At 41.3% G+C, this 20,573-nt stretch overlaps 1 protein-coding gene across 11 annotated transcripts in view; it reads right to left on the bottom strand.

The window, feature by feature from the left end:
- Nucleotides 1-20,573, bottom strand: part of LOC140735644 (trinucleotide repeat-containing gene 6A protein-like) — a 166,642-nt gene that overhangs the window by 95,620 nt on the left and 50,449 nt on the right. The gene's annotated exons all lie outside the window — the stretch shown is intronic.

Raw genomic sequence — 20,573 nt, forward strand, 5'->3', positions numbered from 1 at the left:
TTCGGATGAACAGAAGAAAGGCAAACAGAACAACCTAGAGAAATGTGAGGCAAGGCATCTGAGAGATACGACAAGGAAATAAAAATAAAAGGGAGTGAAATAAAGTTGTGACTTTTTGAGTCGCCAATGATGTACACAGATCCTTAAGTAGTAGGATAGGTCAATTTAAAGGCCTACTGAATGCTTTCAAAAACTAGCCGTCAAATTAATTACAACAGCAGGGATATTATGCAGTAACTATGTAAACTTGTTAGGCTACAGTCTGAAAAATACATGGAGATCTTGGTTGTATATACCCTACATTTATAAATTTTTATTGTAACACAGTTGATTCTTCAGGTTACACATTCCAAATTTGCTTTAACTCAATGGCTGGAGTTTCTAAGGGCAATTTGAAAGGTGCAGGATAGATACATCCCAAAGATGAAGTATTTTAATGGGGAGGGGTGTAATGAGGCAACTGTGGCTGACAAGGGAAGGCAAAGGCAGCATAAAAGCAAAAGACTGGGTATACAATATAGAAAAAAAAATTAGTGGGATATTAGCGGATTGAGAAGCTTTTAAAAACCAACAGAGCGCACCTAAAAAAAAGAGAAAAAAAAAGAAATATGATGGTAAGCTAGCCAATAACATGAAAGAGGATACCATGGGTTTAAATATAAATAAGTAAAACCCTTAACAGGGCTTAAACCCTTAACACATACAATACATACATACATACATACACACACACACACATACATATAGTAAAAGAGGCAAGAGTGGAAATTGAACCATTGGAAAATGATGCTGTAGAGGTGGTAATGGAGGGCAAAGAAATGGCAGAGTATTAAGTATTTTGCATCAGTCTTCTCTGTGGAACAGAATCAGAAATCAGGTTTATTATCACTGGCATGTGATGCGAAATTTGTTAACTTAGCAGCAGCAGTTCAATGTAATACATAATCGCGCAGAGAGAAAAAAAAATACATAAACAAATCAATTGCATATATTGAATAATTTTTAAAAAATGCAAAAACAAAAATACTGTATTTTTTAAAAAAGTGAGGTAGTGTCCAAAGATTCAATGTCCATTTAGGAATCAGATGACAGAGGGGAAGAAGCTGTTCCTGAATCGCTGAGTGCGTGCCTTCAGGCTTCTGTACCTCCTACCTGATGGTAACAGTGAGAAAAGAGCATGCCCTGGGTGCTGGAGGCATTTAATAATGGATGCTGCCTTTCTGAGACACCACTCCCTGAAGATGTCCTGGGTACTTTGCAGGCTAGCACCCAAGATGGAGCTGACTAGATTTACAACCCTCTGCAGCTTCTTTCGGTCCTGTGCAGTACCCCTCCCCCATACCAGACAATGAAGTAGCCTGTCAGAATGCTCTCCATGGTACAAGTATAGATGTTTTTGAGTGTATATGTTGACATGCCAAATCTCTTCAAACTTCCAATAAAGTATAGCCGCTGTCTTGCCTTCTTTATGACTACATCAATATGTTGGGACCAGGTTAGATCCTCAGAGATTTTGATGCCCAGGAACTTGAAGCTGCTCGCTCTCTCCACTTCTGATCCCTCTGAGGATTGGTATGTGTTCCTTCATCTTACCCTTCCTGAAGTCCAAAATCAGCTCTTTCGTCTTACTGACGTTGAGTGCCAGGTTGTTGCTGTGGCACCACTCCACTAGTTAGCACATCTCACTCCTGTACGCCCTCTTGTCACCACCTGAGATCCTACCAACAATGTTGTATCGTCAGCAAATTTATAGATGGTATTTGAGTTATGCTTAGCCACACAGTCATGTGTATATAGAGAGTAGAGCAGTGGGCTAAGCATACACCCTGAGGCGCACCAGTATTGATTGTCAGTGCAGAGGATATGTTATCACTAATCCGCACAAATTGTGGTCTTCCAGTTAGGAAGTCGAGGATCCAATTGCAGATGGAGGTACAGAGGCCCAGGTTCTGCAACTTCTCAATCAGGATTGTGGGAATGATGGTATTAAGTGCTGAGCTATAGTCGATGAACAGCATCCTGACATAGGAGTTTGTGTTGTCCAGCAGTACTAGCAGTATGCCAGAAATTCGGATGTCAGGAGTGGGCAGAAAGGGATAGATTGATTTTAATGAACAAGTTCCCAAGTACAGCAATGTCTACAGAAATTGCTAGGCATTAGACTGTCAGGTGAACTATAAAAATGTTGTTTTCATTCACAATATCCACTGCAACAAAGCTTATTAATATAACTCTCTATCGCACAATTGGCCATTTATTAATATTCCTCTACTGGTCCTTGCAGAAGGTTATTCCAGAAGCATTTTGAAGAACAGATATTATAATGGAGAGCATGGAAAAAACACTTGTGTGTAGTTTAAAAATCAAAATCAAATTATATGTTCAACAAACCAGGAAAACACAAGGTCAAATGTCAAGACTTGAAAGAATGTGAGAAGAGTAATAAAATCTTCTGAAAATGTCACTGGAGTCAGGGCCTGTCATGCAACCTGCAAACCTGTATAATGTTTGCCTTTCATGGGGGCAGCAGTAGCAGAGAAATTTGTTGAAAATTAAGTGAAACAAATCATGATGGAAAAAGGCTGCTTTCCTAATCAAGTGCTTTATGTGAATGAATCAGGATCCCCAGAAGAGGATGCTCTCATGGACCTTCATTTTATGTACAAGAGAAGTGATCCAAGCTTCAAGATGCAAAATATTTGTAAGAGATACAATACGAAGACAGCTGCACACTGCATCAGTGATGATATAACCCAGGGAACAACAGCTACATATGGAGAAAAGGATGGACAGTGTGTATGCACAACTCCCACATATTTATAAATCTGAGATATCTCCCAGACATGGTCATCTTGGCAAAGGAGGCAGATTGATGAAGTAAACTTAGATGACATGGAAGAGTTACTAGAATTGCATGGCAAAGCACAATCAAATGAAGATCAGTTAAAAGCACAGGAAGAGCAAGAAGCTAGTATCACTTAAATAGCTCACCCTGAAGAGACTTTTGGAGGATAGCATTGTTTCTGAGTGATGGAAAATACTGGTCTATGCTTATGGACAGCTTTATCAGCTGAAAAGGAAAAGCTTCATTCAAAATCCACCATTGAAGAGTGAAAAGAAAAACCTTGTTTGGTTAATGAATGTTTGAAATATTGTCCCAGAAACCAGCATCTTAGTAAGGAAACCTACATGGGAAGGCAGTGATTCCACAACAGAGGATACCAAGGATATTTACAAAGATGTCACCATGGCTAGAAAATCATGGCAAGATTGGATAAGCTGAGTGGTTGTTTGAAACAGAGTATACAGATAGGCAGCTTAAGTGGGTATAAATTTGGGGGCCCAGACAGAATATTTACCTAGTATATGCCTCAAACTCACCAAAGCTCTCGACTCTTAACAGCTCCTCAGTTCATGAACAATCAAGGCGAGTAATAAATGCCAGTGACATAAACAAAAAAATGCAGGTAAAACTTTGGTATACAGCATTATTCCTCTGACATTCAAATCCCGTCGAGCTGTTCATTGAAAACAAACCTCTAAGGTAAACAGTTTGAAAGTAAGTTACTCAAAACTAGTCTATATTTCTTCAGCTTTTTAAAGATACTTTATTTAATAATGTCTTGCTGACAGATTAACTCCAGGTTGGAAGTAAAAGGACTGGAGAACAAATACAATTTAAAAAATGTTAGCCTAAAAATATTGATGGTAAATTTCATATTGCCACAATGACTGGTCAAGTAGGACATATAAGGCAGAAGTAAATCAAGTTCAGAACTGGATTAAACACTATGATGCATCAGGGAGAAGAAGAGTTAACCGGACACTATTGACAAGAACAGTCACACCCAATCGGAAATATTACAGAAAAACTACTACTACTTCAAATTTGTTCTATGGTCAGGGACTGCAGGTGAAGCAGATATGGGGATCCAAGATGCTGGAGGTGCCTCAACTTTGGGCTTGCCCAGCATGTCTGAGATAGAAGAATTGCAGAGATGTACAAAGCTGGAAAAGGCTACAAAAGTCTGTGTTTTCATCAGTCCACAGTACAAGAAATTATCTACAAATAGAGAAAATTCAGTACTATTGCTACTCTCTCTAGGAGTGGGCATCCTGCAAAGATCACACAAAGAGCACAATGTGCAATACTGAAGGAGGTGAAAAAGAACCCAAGGGTAACAGCAAAAGACCTGCAGAAATTTCTAGAACTTGCTAAAGTCTGCTGTATGTGCACTACAAGAAAAACACTGAACAAGAATGGTGTTCATGGAAGGACACCATGGAGGAAACCACTGCTCTCCAAAATAAAAAATTACATTGCTGTACATCAAGTTTGCAAAGTTCCATCTGGATGTTCTGCAATGCTCCAGGGATGTTCTGTGGACAGATGAGACAGAAGTTAAACTTTTTGGCAGAAATATCCACCTCTATGTTTGGAGCAAAAAGGGCACTACACACCAACAAAAAAACCTCATCCCATCCGTGTAACATGGTGGAAGGAGCATCGTGGTTTGGGGCTGCTTTGCTGCCTTAGGGCCAGAACTGCTTGCAATCGTGGAAGGAAATGAATTCAACATTCTCTCAAGACATTATAAAGGAGAATGTCAGGATAGCGATCCGTCACCTGAAACTTAATAGGAGTTGGATAATGCAACAAGACAATGATCCAAAACACAACAGTAAATCAACAAAATGGTTTAAAAAGACAATTCGTGTTTTGAAATGGCCAAGTCAGAGTCTAGACCTTAACCCAATTGAGATGCGATGGCATGACCTGAAGAGGGCTATTCATGCAAGGTATCCCAGAAATATTGATGAATTGAAACAGTTTTGTATGGAGAAATGGTCTAAGATTCCCCCTTGCCATTGCGCAGTTCTGATCAGCAGCTACAGGAAATGTTTGGTTGAGGTTATTGCTGTTAACAGAGGTTCCACCAGTTAATAAATACAAGGGTTCACATACTTCTTCCAGCCTGGACTGTAAATGATTAAACAATGTGTTCAAAAAGAAAGTAGTACAATTGTTTGTGTTATTAGTTTAGGCAGATTGTGTTTGTCTATTATTGTGACCTAGATAGAGAACAGACCACATTTTATACATAATTAATGCAGAAAACCAGGTAATTCCAAAGGGTTCACAATTTTTCTTCTTGCAACTATAATTGTAATTGGGGATAGTATAGTTAGGGGAATAGACAATTCTTTGATGCAAAGCTGTGCTGTCTGCCCAGTGCCCAGCTTCAGGACATCTCATCTGATCTGCAGTGACAGCAGAAAGATCCATTTGCCATGGTACATGTGCCTATCAAAAATGTAGGAAGAACAAGGAGAGTGCTGGTGAAGAAATTTGAGAAGTTAGGGACTAAATTAATATGCAGAACCATAAAGGTAATAATCTCTGCATTGTTACCTGAATCACGTGCAAATTTACACAGGGTTAACAAAATTCGAGAACTAAATACATGGCTCAAAGATTAGCGTGGGAGAAATAGGTTGGAATTCGTGTGACACTGGCACCAGTATTGGGGAATAAGGGAACTGTTCCGATGGGATGCACTCTGTCTGAACCATGCTGTAACCAGGGTCCTAGTAAATCACAAAACTAGGACTGTGGATAGAGCTTTAAACTATATAGCTGGGGGGGGGGGGGGGGGGGGAGAGGGTGAGTGGTTGGTTCAACAGCTTGGAAAAGTGAAGTGGAAGGAGAATGCAGGAGAGATTATCGAAGTCTCAAGTTTAATTCGAATAAAGGACAAAAAATTTAGAAAGAGATAAAATTGAAAAGGTTATGAATACAGGACTGAAAATGTTATATTTAAATGCACAAAGTATACAAATCAAGGTAGTTGATCTCGTAGTGCAGTTTCAAAAATTGGTGGGTATGATATCGTGAGCATTATTGAGACTGGCTGGAAGATCACCACAGTTGAGAGCTTAACATCTAAGGATACACGTTATCAAAAGGACACGAGGTGGGCAGCAGGATGGAGTGGCTCTGTTAGTAAAGAATGGAATCAAATCCATAGAAAGAAGTGACATGGGGCAAAACATGTAGAATCATTGTGGTTAGAGTTAAGGAACTGCAATGGTAAAAAGATCTTGATGGGAGTTGTATACAGGCCTACAAACAGTAGATGGGATATGGGGTACAAATTACTAAGGGGGTTTTAAAAAAGGCATGTAAAAAGGGCAATGTGATGATTGTCAAAGAGGATTTCAATATGCAGGTTAACTGGGACAATGTGGTTGGTGCTGGATCCCAAGAGAAGGAATTTGTGCTTGAGCCCACTAGGGAAGAGGCAATTCTGGATCAAGTGTTGTTTAATGAACAAGATTTCATTAAGGAGCTTCAGGTAAAAGAACTCTTAGGAGGCAGTGATCATAATACAATACAATTCACCCTGCAGTTTGAGAGGGAGAAGTTAAAAGTCGGCAGTATCAGTATCACAGTGTAGTAATAGCAACTACAGAGACATAAGAGCAGTTGGCCCAGGTTGATTTGAAGGGGATACTGGCAGGGATGGCAGCACAGCAACAATAGCTGGAGTTTCTGGGAGTAATTCAAAAGGCATAGTACTGGTTCATCCTGAAGTAGCAACAACTTTCAAAAGCATGAGGCAATCGTGGCTGATGAAGGAAATCAAAGACAGCATAAAAAGCAAAAGAGATAGTATATAATAGAGCAAAAATTTGTGGGAAGCTTCTAAAAACCAACAGAAGGCAACTTAAAAACAAGTAATGATTCAAGATGAAATATTACAGTAAGTTAGCCAATAATGTAAGATTCCAAAGGTTTTCTCAGATATGTAAAGAGAAAAGAAAGGAAAAGACCCATCATCTATCACCCTACCAGCCTACAGAACCAACGCATAATCCTCCATAACTTCCGCCACCTCCTACGTGATCCCACCACCAACCACATCTTCCCCTCCCCCCCCCACTCTCGGCTTTCCGCAGGGATCGCTCCCTACGCGACTCCCTTGTCCATTCATCCCCCCCATCCCTCCCTCCGGGCACTCATCCCTGCAAACGGAAGAAGTGCTACACCTGCCCCCACACTTCTTCCCTCACCACCATCCCAGGCCCCAGACAGTCCTTTCAGGTGAGGCACCACTACACCTGCGAGTCAACTGGGGTGATATTCTGTATCCGGTGCTCCCGATGTGGCCATTTATACATTGGGGAGACTCGTCGCAAACTGGGAGACCGTTTCGCCGAACACCAGCGCTCGGTCCTCCAGCAGTGACGGGATCTCCCTGTGGCCGCACACTTCAATTCCACAGACCACTCCCGCTTCGACATGTCTGTCCATGGCCTCCTCTACTGTCAAGATGAGGCCACACGCAGGTCAATGGAGCAATACTTTATCTCCCGCCTAGGTAGCCTCCTTCCTACCAGCATGAACATCCAACTCACTGACCTCCGTTGATACCCCTGCCCCCCCACCCTTACCCCCATCCCTATCTATTATTTTAGTCTGGTTCTCTTTCTCTCTCTTTTCCCCCCCTCACTATAATCTCTCCCCCAGCCCTACCTTTCTTTCTCTTTTATTTCCCATAATTCTCCACCTTCCCCCTAGCCCATTTCCCTCCAGCCTATCACTTCCCAGCTCTCTACTTTATCCCTCCCCCCACTTCTTATCCCCCCTCGACCATCCCATGTTACTTCACTCCTGATGAAGGGTTTCGGCCCAAAACATCTTTATTACCTCCTCCCATAGATGCTGTCTGGCCTGCTGAGTCCTGCCAGCATTTTGTGTTTTCTATTTATTTCCAGCACCTGCAAATTCACTCGTGTTGCAAAGGAAAAGAGGATATTGGATTGCCAGAAAATGACACTGAAGAGGTAATAATGGGAAAGAAAGAAACGGCAGACAAACTCAGTAAGTATTTTGCATCAGTCTTTACTGTGGGGAAACGCCAACAAGATGCTGAAAATTCAATAGTGTCAAGAGGCAGAACTGAATGCAGTTGCTATTACTAAGAAGCTAAGGAAGCTAAAGGTCTGAAGGTAGATAAGTCACTGGAACACACAAAATGCTGGTGGAACACACTAGGCCAGGCAGCATCTATAGGAAGAAGTACAGTTGACATTTCGGGCTGAGACCCCTCGTCAGAACTAACTGAAAGAAAAGATAGTAACAGATTTGCAAGTGGGAGGGGGAGAGGGAAGATCCAAAATGATAGGAGAAGACAGGAGGAGGGGGGATGAAGCCAAGAGCTGGAAAGTTGATTGGCAAAAGGGATACACAGCTGGAGAAGGGAAAGGATCATGGGATGGGAGGCCTAGGGAGAAAGAAGGGGGGAGGGGAGCACCAGAGGGAGATGGAGAGCAGGGAAAAGAGTGATTGTGAGAGGGGTAGAGAGAAAAAAAATAGAGAAAAACGTGGGGGGATAAATAAATAAGGAATGGGATGAGGAGGAGGGGCATTAACGGAAGTATAATCACTGGGACCAGATGGACTACACTACAGGGTTCTGAAATAGGCAGCTGAAAAGACTGTGGAGGCATTATTAGTGATGTTTCAAGAATCACTAGATTGTGGGATGGTTCCAGAGGACTGGAAAATGGCAATGTCACTCCACTGTTTAAGGGAGAGGTGCAAAAGACTGTAAATTATAGGCCTCCAGTGGTTGGCAAGATATTGGTGTCAATTACTAAGTGAGGCTTTTGGGGGTTCTTGGAGGCACATAACAAAATGGGCCAAAAGTAGCATGGTTTCCTTGGGGGAAAATTTTGCCTGAAAAATCTGTTGCAATTTGTTGAGGAAATGACAGGCATGATAGACAAAGGGGTGTCAGTGGAAGTCATGTACTTGGATTTCCAGGAGACCTTTGACAAGGTGCTGTACTTGGGCTGCGAAACAAGATGAGATGGAAGATTGGCTGACTGGCAAGAGGCAAAGAGTGGGAATAAAGGGAGCCTTTTCTGGTTGGCTGCCGATGACTAGTGATACTGGCAGGAGTCAGTGTTCGGATCACTTCTTTTCACATTATATGTCAATGGTTTGGATGATGGAATTGATGACTCTGTGGCCAAGTTTGCAGACAATACGAAGATAGACAGAAGGACAGGTAGTGTTGAGGAAGCAAGGAGTTGAAAAAGGCACAGATTAGAATGGGCAAAGAAATGCCAAATGGAATACACTGTAGGGATATGTATGGTTATGCACTTTTGGTAGAAGAAAAAAAACAAGTAAACTTTTTTCGAAACAAAGTAAATTCAGAAATTTGGAGGACTTAGGAGTCCTAGTGCAGGATTCCCTAAAGGTAACTTTCAGATTGAGCCATTGGTAAGGAACTCAAATGCACTGTTAGCAGTCATTTCGATTGGACTAGAACATATACAGTGGACATGTAATGCTGTGGGTTTACATGGTATTGATCAGACTGCACTTAGAGCATTATGAGCAGTCTCGGGCCTCATATCTAAGAAAAGACGTACTGGCATTGGAGAAGCTCCAGAGAATGTTCAGAAGAATAGCCCCAGCAATGGAAGGGTTTATACATGAGCAATTAATGGCTCTGGGCCTATACCTGACGCAGTTGAAAAGAATGAGGTGAGAATATCATTGAAACCTATTGAGGCTCCAAGACATGGGCCTCAAGACACCCTTGTGCAAATGGTTCCTGGATTTCCTGACTTGTAGACCCCAGTCAGTTTGGATTGGCAAAAACATCTCCTCCACAATCACCATCAGCATAGGAGCACCACAGAGATGTGTACTTAGCCCCCTGCTCTACTCGCTTTACACCTTTGACTGTGTAGCTAGGTACAGCTCCAACAATAAATACAAGTTTGCTGATGACATCACTGTTGTGGGCTTTATCAAGGGTGATGAACCAGAATACAGGAGGGAAATTAATAATTTGGTTGAGTGGTGTCATAACAACAACCTCTCACTCAATATCAATAAAATCAAGGAACTTACTGTAGACTTCAGGAAGGGAAATCAGAAGTCCATTAGCCATTAATCATCAGAGGATCAGAGGTGCAAAGGGTCAGTAACTTTAAATTCCTGGATGTCACTATCTCAGAGGACCTGTCCTGGGCCCATCTTATAAATATAATTATAAAGGAAGCACAACAATACCTCTCCTTCCTCAGGAGTCTGTGGCAGGTCAGCATGTCATCAAAAACCTTGGCAAACTTCTATAGATGTGTGGTGGAAAATGTGCTGACTGGCTGCATTACAGCCTGGTATGAGAACACCAATGCTTTTGAGTGGAAAATTCTACAAAAGGTAGTCGATTCAGCCCAGTACATCATGGGTAAAACCACTGAGCACATCGACGCGAAATGTTGCTGTAAAAAAAAGAGCAGTATCCTTCAGTGTTCCTTCCCACCCAGGCCATGCTCTTTTCTAGCTGCTGCCATCAGGTGGAAGGTACAAGTGCCTCTGGAATTGCGCCACCAGGTTCAAGAACAGTTACTGAAACATAGAAAACTTATAGCACAATACAGGCCTTTTGGTCCACAATGCTGTGCCAAATATGTACTAACTTTAAAAATTACTTACGGTTACCCATAGCCCTCTATTTTTCAAAGCTCCATGTCCCTAGAGTCCCTTAAAAGACCCTATTGTATCCGCCTCCACCACCCGTCGCCACAGCCCATTCCATGTACTCACCACTCTGTGTAAAAAAACTTACCCCTGACATCTCCAAGTACCTTAAAATGGTGCCCTCTCGTGTTAAAGCATTTCAGCTCTGGGAAAAAGCCTCTGACTATCCACACGATCAATGCGTCTCATCATCTTATACACCTCTATCAGGTCACCTCTCATCCTCCGTCGCTCCAAGGAGGAAACACCAAGTTCACTCAACCTTTTCTCACAAGGCATGCTCCCCAATTCAGGCAACATCCTTATAAATCTCTGCACCCTTTCTATAGTTTCCACATCTTTTCTGTAGTGAGGTGACCAGAATGGAGCACAGTACTCCACCTGGGGTCTGACCAGGGTCCTATATAGCTGCAACATTACCTCTCGGTAATGTGGTAAACCACAGTTGGAGGAGGCCAATACACCATACGCCTTCTTAACCACAGTGTCAACCTGCGCAGTAGCTTCGAGAGTCCTACAGACTCGGACCCCAAGATCCCTCTGATCCTCCACACTGCCAAGAGTCTTACCATTAATACTATATTCTGCGATAGTATTTGACCTACCAAAATTAATCACCTCACATTTATCTGGGTTGAACTCCATCTGCCACTTCTCAGGCCAGTTTTGTATCCTATTGATGTCCCACTGTAACCTCTGACAGCTCTCCACACTGTCCACAACACCTCCAACCTTTGTGTCATCAATGAATTTACTAAACCATCCCTCCATTTCCTCATCCAGGTCATTTTTTAAAACTCACAAAGGTAAGAGGTCCCAGACCATATCCCAGAGGCACACCACTGGTCACCGACCTCCATGCAGAATATGACCTGTCTACAACCAGTCTTTGCCTTCTGTGGGCAAGCCAATTCTGGATCCATAAAGCAATGTCCCTTTGGAACCCATACCTCCTTACTTTCTCAATAAGCCTTGCATGGGGTACCTTATCAAATGCTTTGCTGAAATCCATATACACTACATCTACTAATCTACCGTCAATGTGTTTAGTCACATTCTAAAAAAAATTCAATCAGGCTCGTAAGGCACAACCTGCCTTTGACTAAGCCACGCAGACTATTCCTAATCATATCATGCCTCTCCAAATGTTTATACATCTTGCCTCTCAGGATCTCTTCTGTCAACTTACCAACCACTGAAGTAAGACTCACTGGTCTATAATTTCCTGGGCTATCTTTACTCCCTTTCTTGAATAAGGGAACAACATCCGCAACCCTCCAATCCTCTGGAACCTCTCCCGACCCCATCGATGATGCAAAGGTCATTGCCAGAGGCTCAGCAATCTCCTCCCTCACCTCCCACAGTAGTCTGGGGTATATCTCGTTCAGTCCCGGTGACTTATCCAACTTGATGCTTTCCAAAAGCTCCAGCACATCCTTTTTCTTAATGTCTATAAACTCAAGCTTTTCAGTCCACTGCAAATCATCCCTACAATCACCAAGGTCCTTTTCCATAGTGAATACTGAAGCAAAGTATTCATTAAGTACCTCTGCTACCTCCTCCAGTTCCATACACTTTTCTACTGTCAGACTTAATTGGTCCTATTCTCTCACGTCTTATCCTCTTGCTCTTCACATACTTATAGAATGCCTTGGGGTTTTCCTTAATCCTGCTTGCCAAGGCCCTCTCATGGCCCCTTCTGGCTTTCCTAATTTCATTCATCAGCTCCTTCCTGCTCACCTTATAATTTTCTAGACCTCTATCATTGCCTAGATTTATTTTTTTTAATAAAGGTAAGCTTTACTTCCTGACTAGATTTTCAACAGCCTTTGTACACCATGGTTCTTGTGCCCTACCATCATTTCTCTGCCTCACTGGAATGTAAATATGCAGAACACGATGTAAACATCCCCTGAGCATTTGCCACATTTCTGTCGTACATTTTCCTGAGAACATCTGCCCCCAATTTATATTTCCAAGTTCCTGCCTGATAGCTTCATATTTTCCCCTTACTCCAATTAAACTTTTTCCTAACTTGTCTGCTCTTATCCCTCTCCAATGCTATGGTAAAGGAGATAGAATTGTGATCACTATTTCCAAAATGCTCTCCCACTGAGAGCCCTGACACCCGACCAGGTTCATTTCCCAATACCAGATCAAGTACAGCCTCTCCTTTTGTAGGCTTATCTACATACTGTGTCAGGAAACCTTTCTAAGCACACCTAACAAACTCCACCCCGTTCAAACCCCTTGCTCTAGGAAGACGCCAATCAATATTGGGGAAATTAAAATCTCCCGTTATTTTGCACTGTTCCAGAATCTGGCTTCCTATCTGCTCTTCAATGTCCATTACTACTGGGTGGTCTATGTAAAAAAAAAAAACACCCAGTAGAGTTATTGACCCCTTCCTGTTTCTAACTACCACCCACAGAGACTGCATGGACAATCCCTCCATGACTTCCTCCTTTTCTGCAGCTGTGACACTATCTCTGATCAGCAGTGCCGTGCCTCCACTTTTAACACCCCCCCCCCCCATCCTTTCTGAAACACCTGTAGCCTGGCACTCTAAGTAGATATTCCTGCTCCTGAGCCATCCAAATCTCTGTAATGGCCACATCATCATAGCTCCAAGTGCTGATCCACGCTCTAAGCTCACCCGCTTTGTTCATGATACTCCTTGCATTAAAATAGACACATCTCAAACCATCAGTCTAAGTGCATCCCTTCTCTATCACATGCCTATCCTCCCTCTCACACTGGCTCCAAGCTTTCTCTATTTGTGAGCCAACCGCCCCTTCCTCCCTCTCTTCAGTTTGGTTCCCAACCCCCAGCAATTTTAGTTTAAACTCTCCCCAATAGCCTTAGCAAACCTCCCTGCCAGGATATTGGTCCCCCTCAGATTCAAGTGCAAACCATCCTATTGTACAGGTCACACCTGCCCCAAAAGAGATGGTTACTACTCCTCAACCATCAGGCTCTTGAACAAAAGGGAATAACCACACTCATTTAAAGATTTATCTTGTTATTTGACGCTCATACTATTGCTATTACATCTGCAGTTGCATAGATCCTGTTCAGTTATTGTTCTACAAACCCCATTTCCAGAAAAGTTGAGATATTTTCCAAAATGCAATAAAAACAAAAATCTGTGATATGTTAATTCACGTGAACCTTTATTTAACTGACAAAAGTACAAAGAAAAGATTTTCAATAGTTTTACTGACCAACTTAATTGTATTTTGTAAATATACACAAATTTAGAATTTGATGGCTGCAACACACTCAACAAAAGTTGGGACAGACTTAAAATAAGATTGCAAAGTGCACAGAATAATCAAGTAACACTGGTTTAGAAGACTCCACATTAAGCAGGCTAATTGGTAGCAGGTGAGGTATCATGACTGGGTATAAAAGTAGCGTCCATCAAAGGCTCAGTCTTTGCAAGCAAGGATGGGTCGTGGCTTACCCCTTTGTGCCAAAATTCGAGAGAGAATTGTTAGTCAGTTCAAAGGGAACATTTCCCAACGCAAGATTGCAGAGAATTTAGGTCTTTCAACATCTACAGTACATAATATTGTGAAAAGATTCAGAGAATTCAGAGACATCTCAGTGCGTAAAGGGCAAGGTCGGAAACCATTGTTGAATGCGCGTGATCTTCGAGCCCTCTGGCGGCACTGCCTAAGAAACCGTCATGCTACTATGACAATTATAGCCATCTGGGCTCAGGAGTACTTCGGAAAACCATTGTCACTTAACACAGTCCATCATGCATCCAGAAATGCAACTTGAAACTGTATTACGCAAGGAGGAAGCCATACATCAACTCTATGCAGAAACGCCGACGAGTTCTCTGGGCCCGAGCTCATCTCAGATGGACCGAAAGACTGTGGAACCGTGTGCTGTGGTCAGATGAGTCCACATTTCAGCTAGTTTTCGGAAAAAACTAGCTTATTTCAGCAGGACAATGCCAGACCACATTCTGCACGGGTTACAACAGTGTGGCGTTGTAGACACAGAGTGCGTGTGCTTGACTGGCCTGCTGCCAGTCCAGATCTATCTCCTATTGAAAATGTATGGCACATCATGAAGAGGAGAATCAGACAATGGAGACCACGGACTGCTGAGCAGTTTCAGCGACAGGTTACTATCGATGCAATGCTCCTCAGACAGGATGAAGAGGTCAATACTCCCCAATGCCATTAGGCTTTACAATTCAACCGCCAGGACTTAACTTTTTAAAGCTATTATTAATGCTTTTTGAGATAGTGATTTAGATGCATATCATATTTTTTACTGAGTTAAGTATTGTATGTTATTAGTTTTGCTACAACAAGTGTATGGGACATTGGAAAAAAAGTTGAATTTCCCCATGGGGATGAATAAAGTATCTATCTATCTATCTATCTTATATCAAGCAAGAATGGACAAAATTTCCAATTGCAAATCTACTACAATTAGTATCCTCAGTTCCAAAACGATTTAAAAAGTGTTATTAAAAGGAAAGGTGATGTAACACAATGGTAAACATGCCTCTGTCCCAACTTTCGTTGAGTGTGTTGCAGCCATCAAATTCTAAATTTGTGTATATTTACAAAATACAATTAAGTTGGTCAGTAAAACTATTGAAAATCTTTTCTTTGTACTTTTGTCAGTTAAATAAAGGTTCACGTGAATTAACATATCACAGATATTTGTTTTTATTGCATTTTGGAAAATATCCCAACTTTTCTGGAAATGGGGTTTGTACATTCCAGATGTTAAAATAAAATAATAATTACTCCCACAGAAAAGAATTTCAGAGTTGTATGTGGTGACATGTATGCACTTTGACTTTAAATACTGAAATACATAGATAGACTGGAAGTGTAGAGGACGTTTTCAATAGTGGACCAGATGGCACAGCCTCAGAATACAAGGACATCCCTTTGTGAGATGAGGAGGAATTTCTTAGCCAGAGGGTAGTGAATCTGCAGAATTCATTGTCACAGACAGCAGAAGAGGCTAAGTCTCTCTTTAAGGCCTCTTTGATCAGGAAGGATGTCAAAGATTACAGGGAGAAAGCAGGAGAATAGGGTTGAGAGAGGAAATACATCAGCCATGATCAAATGGCCGAGCAGATTCAATGTGCCAAATGGCCTAAATTATAGCCTTGTGATTTTTTATTGTCACATTTATCACGATAGTGAAAATCTTTGTTTTCAATGCCAGCCAGAAATCATTCCAAACACCAGCATTCAAGTAATACAAAAAGAAAACATAGTAACAGATTGCAGAATATAGTTGTGCAGTTAAAGTGAATGCATGGTTCAAGGGCCATATTGATGTAGACCGAGAGATGAAGTGTTTATCATTATCAGAGAAAAAGGTCTGTGCAAGAGTCCCAGAATAGTGAAATTGAAACTGTCCTTGAACCTGGCAATATGCATTCTCAAACATTTTTTTTTAATCTTCTGCCCAAACGAGGGGGGAGGGTTAAGAGAGAGCAAGAGACTAGGATGGGAGGGGTCTTTGATTACGTTGGTTAATTTCCTAAGTGACCAGATAGATTCGACGAAGTCAGGAGGGCTGGTTTTTGAGATAAGCCCTCATCACTAGTTAGCAACACTACGTCCATTCTGATCACTTTGCACCAACAGAACTTCTTTGTTTCAATTTTGTTATTTTCTTATAAAAGTTGTGCACAATTTGTTTAACCTGTTCATGCTGCTTGTATGATGCCATATGCCTGTGAAGCTGCTGCAAGTATTTTGCTTTGTATCTATATACAGTGCCTATAATAAGCATTCCCCGCCTGTATGGCACAACTGTAAATCTGCCTAGAGCTGGCTGTCCTCAAAAATTGAGTGACCGTGCAAGAAGGGAACTAGTGAGGGAGGCCACCAGCTCTGGAGGAGTTACAAGTTCAGTGGCTGAGATGGGAGAGTCTGCGCATACAATAACTGTGGCCCAGGTGCTTCACCAGTTGCAGCTTTATGGGAGAGTGGCAAAGAGAAAGCCACTGTTGAAAAAAATTCACAAAACCTTGACTGATATTTGGCAGAAGGCATGTGGGAGATTCAGACATCAGCTGGAAGAAGGCTCTATGGTCTGATGAAACCAAAATTGAGCTTTTTGGCCATCAGACTAAACATGATGCTTGGTACAAGCCAAACATCGCACATCATCAAAAACACACCAACCCTACTATGACGCACGGTGGTGGCTGCATCATGCTGTGGGGATGCTTCACTGCAGCAGGCCCTGGAAAGCTTGTGAAGGTAGAGGATAAAATGAATGCAGCAAAATATAGGGAAATACTGGAGGAAAACTGCAAGAGAACTGTGACTTGAGATTTGTTTTCCAGGAAGACAATGACCCCAGGCATAAAGCCAAAGCTACACAAGAATGGCTTAAAACACCAAAGTTAATGTCCTGGAGTGGCCAAATCAGAGTCCAGACCTCAATCCAATTGAGAATTTGTGGCTAGACTTGAAAACAGCTGTTCACTCATGATCCCTATGCAATCTAACAGCACTTGAGCAGTTTTGTAAAGAATGGAGAAAAATTGCAGTATCCAGATGTGCAAAGCTGATAGAGACCTATCCACATACACTCAAGGCTGTAAATGCTGCTAAAGGTGCAGCCACTAAACACCGACTTGAAGGGGGTGAATAATTTAGATCACTTCGTAGAGATCTGTTTTCACTTTGACACAGAAGAGTCTTTTTCTGTTGTTCAGTATCAAAAAAAGCCAAATTAAATCCACTGTGATTCAATGTTGTAAATCAATAAAACAAGAAACTTCCGGGGGGGGGGGGGGGGGGGGCAGGGGGAATAAGTATTATAGGCACTGTATATACTTGTACATTAATAATACTCAATTTTGATTGAGATATGTCCACAATTGTGTGTAGTTTCTTCTGATGGAGGGCAGAGCAATGCCTTACCAAGATGTGATGCATCCTGACAAGGATATAGTGTTAAGATTATAGGATCTGGGGGCATGGATTATTGATTTAAAGGCATATACAAATTCTACTGGCAAAAAAGGAAACTATATTCAGTTAATTAAATAACTTCCAGTTTAAGATGGCACTGTTGATGCCCAGTGACTACTTATTGGTGGCAAAAAAAACCAAACCTTATTAATAACACTCTATTAATAACAATTAATACTAACAACTCTGACAATGACGAGGCAAGCAAAGGGTAGTGGAAGCAAGTCATGATCCTGGCAAACAGAGACAGGATCAAAGCAGAGTCAAAATATCCTCAAGACTGAAGGAAGGCCCAATGTCTGATAGATTTAAGTGCCGGGCTAGATCGGAAAGGTTGGGTATAGACTAAAACTTGGTGGGGGGGCACCACGACCCAGAGCGAGGACAATTTAAGCAAAGAACCAGATTGAAGAAGTCAGGATGCCTGGACCGGAGGCGAAGCAAGGGCTGGTTCTGCATGCTTCTCTATGAACTGAACTGAGGCTGTGGCCTTCTCCAGCTGCAGCAATGCCTGGCTTCGTATCTTTCGTAAAACTCCAGTTCTGAATGATACTTGCTTACTTTTATTGGTTGCATGATTTGTTTTTTTTCTCTCTCTACGTATTGGGTGTTTGATGGTCTTTTTTTTAAAAAATGAGTTCTTTTGAGGCTTTTTTTTGGCTGGCTATAAGGAGACAAATCTCAACGTTGCATAAAGTATACATACTTTGATGACTGTGAAGCTTTGAAACAAATCATAAAATTCTTTATAATTAAATAATGATCTTTACTGCCATCCTTTTCTGGTCAGAACTGAAAACAATTCCAAACCCACAGCAATGTGGCTGCCCTTTAATTACCTTCATAAATGGCCAGGAAGCAACTCATTGCACGGTAAATTAAATATAGCCTAAGTTCAGGCATTGTTAACCAATAGCTACTTAATTAATTCAACCAATAAGTCAGGTGGTTCCACATGTGATCCTCAGTCAACACTGAGATTGGCCGAAAATATTATTGCTCGTCAAGGGGGTATGGGAATTTTTTTTTAACTTCTGCTGCAGTTTGATTACCCTTATCCAAAATGTTTGGGGTTGGAAGTGTTTTGGATTTTGGAATATATAATGAAGTAACTTGGCATCTGCATCATTTCCAACTTTGAATTTATGTGCTACCAGTAAGCAGTATTTGTCTTACTTGATCATCACCATACATACCATATTAACATACCATTAATATAATGAAAAGATAACGTGTGCAAAGTAATAAAAGCAGCACAGCAGTGTCGGGAGAATACCTGAATCAGCCGTTGAACAATGGCAGGCTTTCAGTCTCCACCTTACGATGCAGTGTTTTGATTTAAAGGTTACAGTGCTCTGGTATTTGTATTTTACTTTTTTTAAGGTTTTATGTAAGCTATATAATTAAAAAAACAGCATTGTAGACTTGCTCTGGTAAAAGATTTTCCATCAGCATCACTAAGAATTTAATGCTGCTCTGTAAGGTATAAGAAAATCAGCATCATAGACTTGTTTGTGCTCGATTTTCTTGATCAGCATATGTTTTAACAATATAATACTCTTGTCTTTTCTAAGTTTCTGCAACTATTGAGAATCACATGCTTACTCTGATGCCAATGATACATGATCGTGATGTTAATTTTTTTGCTTTATGCAATGTTTTTTCCCTTTTTCATTAACTAATCTTCATTACATATGTGAAGTCAGTTCTTAGAACTGTCTGTGGTGTGCAGAGACCAGCTCATCACCTGGGAACCTTCCCAGTGTCTTGTGGAATTTTCCATTTATGATGTCATGTTGGTACTCAAAAAGAAAAATTCAGATTTTAGAATTTCGGTTAAGGGATACTCAATCTGTACCATCTGGTAAAGGCAGACAGAATTAAGCTTGCTGGATTCACCTGCAATGACAGAGCTCTTGATATCTGTTCTTGAATGAATAATGATAACCAAGTAGTGCACGTGGCTAAATGGCACACTTTCTGGTAACCACTGGCTCAAAGTTGACTACTAAACTAATAAAAGCATGACTGCCATTATAATAAATATATTCATTACAACACATCCAGTTCATAAGAATGAAATGTCTGCTGCACCCTGTTGGCAACACATGCTGAGGCATGGGGCATAACAATTTTCTGAAAATTTTATAGCACTTCAGGATGGGATATTTTGAACAGAAATCAGTTTGTGTAACTTAATTCAATGAATTTTTATTCCATCCTCATCTCCAATTTTATAAAGTAAAAATATACTATAATCTCTATACTTGTATAGGAGAAAACTCACCACATTGTGACTTTTCATGACATGAATCTGCGCCATCTTCACTTGTGAAGAAATGGGTTTTTTAAAAAAAGTGTTTATTTAACTTTCTCTCCCACGAGTTCCGTGATGGTAAGTATGGTTTTGTATCTAAAATTTTCAGATAGTGATTTGTGAATTCCCATTACCCTAATGGTCGCAGTGCAGGAGTTACCTATACAGAGATATAATTAACATATGCTACAGTCTTTTCCTTAGAAGCTGTGTACAGTTTAAAATCACTGCTTCTTTTTTTTTGCATAGTTAAACAATATAGGTGGATTCTAGGATTGGAATTCCATGTGGGCAGGGGACACGGGGGTTGGTGACTGAGGCATTCATGGGTGAATTCATCATCTGAGAGTCCTGGAGTTCATACAAAAGATCAAAGCCCAAAGGTTGAATGGAAGACTGGAGGTCGAGGCCGGATAGCCAAAGCCTGGGTCTGTGAGTCCACTGCGGAATTTGAATGCCTAATGCCAGTGATTTCACAAAGCTGGAGATAGCATGTTCTTGGGCTAGAGGACTACCTGGATGCGTGGGAGGGAGGTAGGCAAGTGTCTCGTTTTGTTGCTGAGATACTGTTGTTGCTTGTTTGTTCTGTGAATGTGGTGGGCGTGCTATGTTGGCACCGGAATGTGTAACACCACCAGCGAGCATATCCTTCAGATGTATCAATGTACATAAATGTAAATAAATGAATTTGAAATCTAACAGAAAACTTACA

Source organism: Hemitrygon akajei, chromosome 11 (assembly GCF_048418815.1).
Source record: "Hemitrygon akajei chromosome 11, sHemAka1.3, whole genome shotgun sequence".
NCBI classification, from domain to species: domain Eukaryota; kingdom Metazoa; phylum Chordata; class Chondrichthyes; order Myliobatiformes; family Dasyatidae; genus Hemitrygon; species Hemitrygon akajei.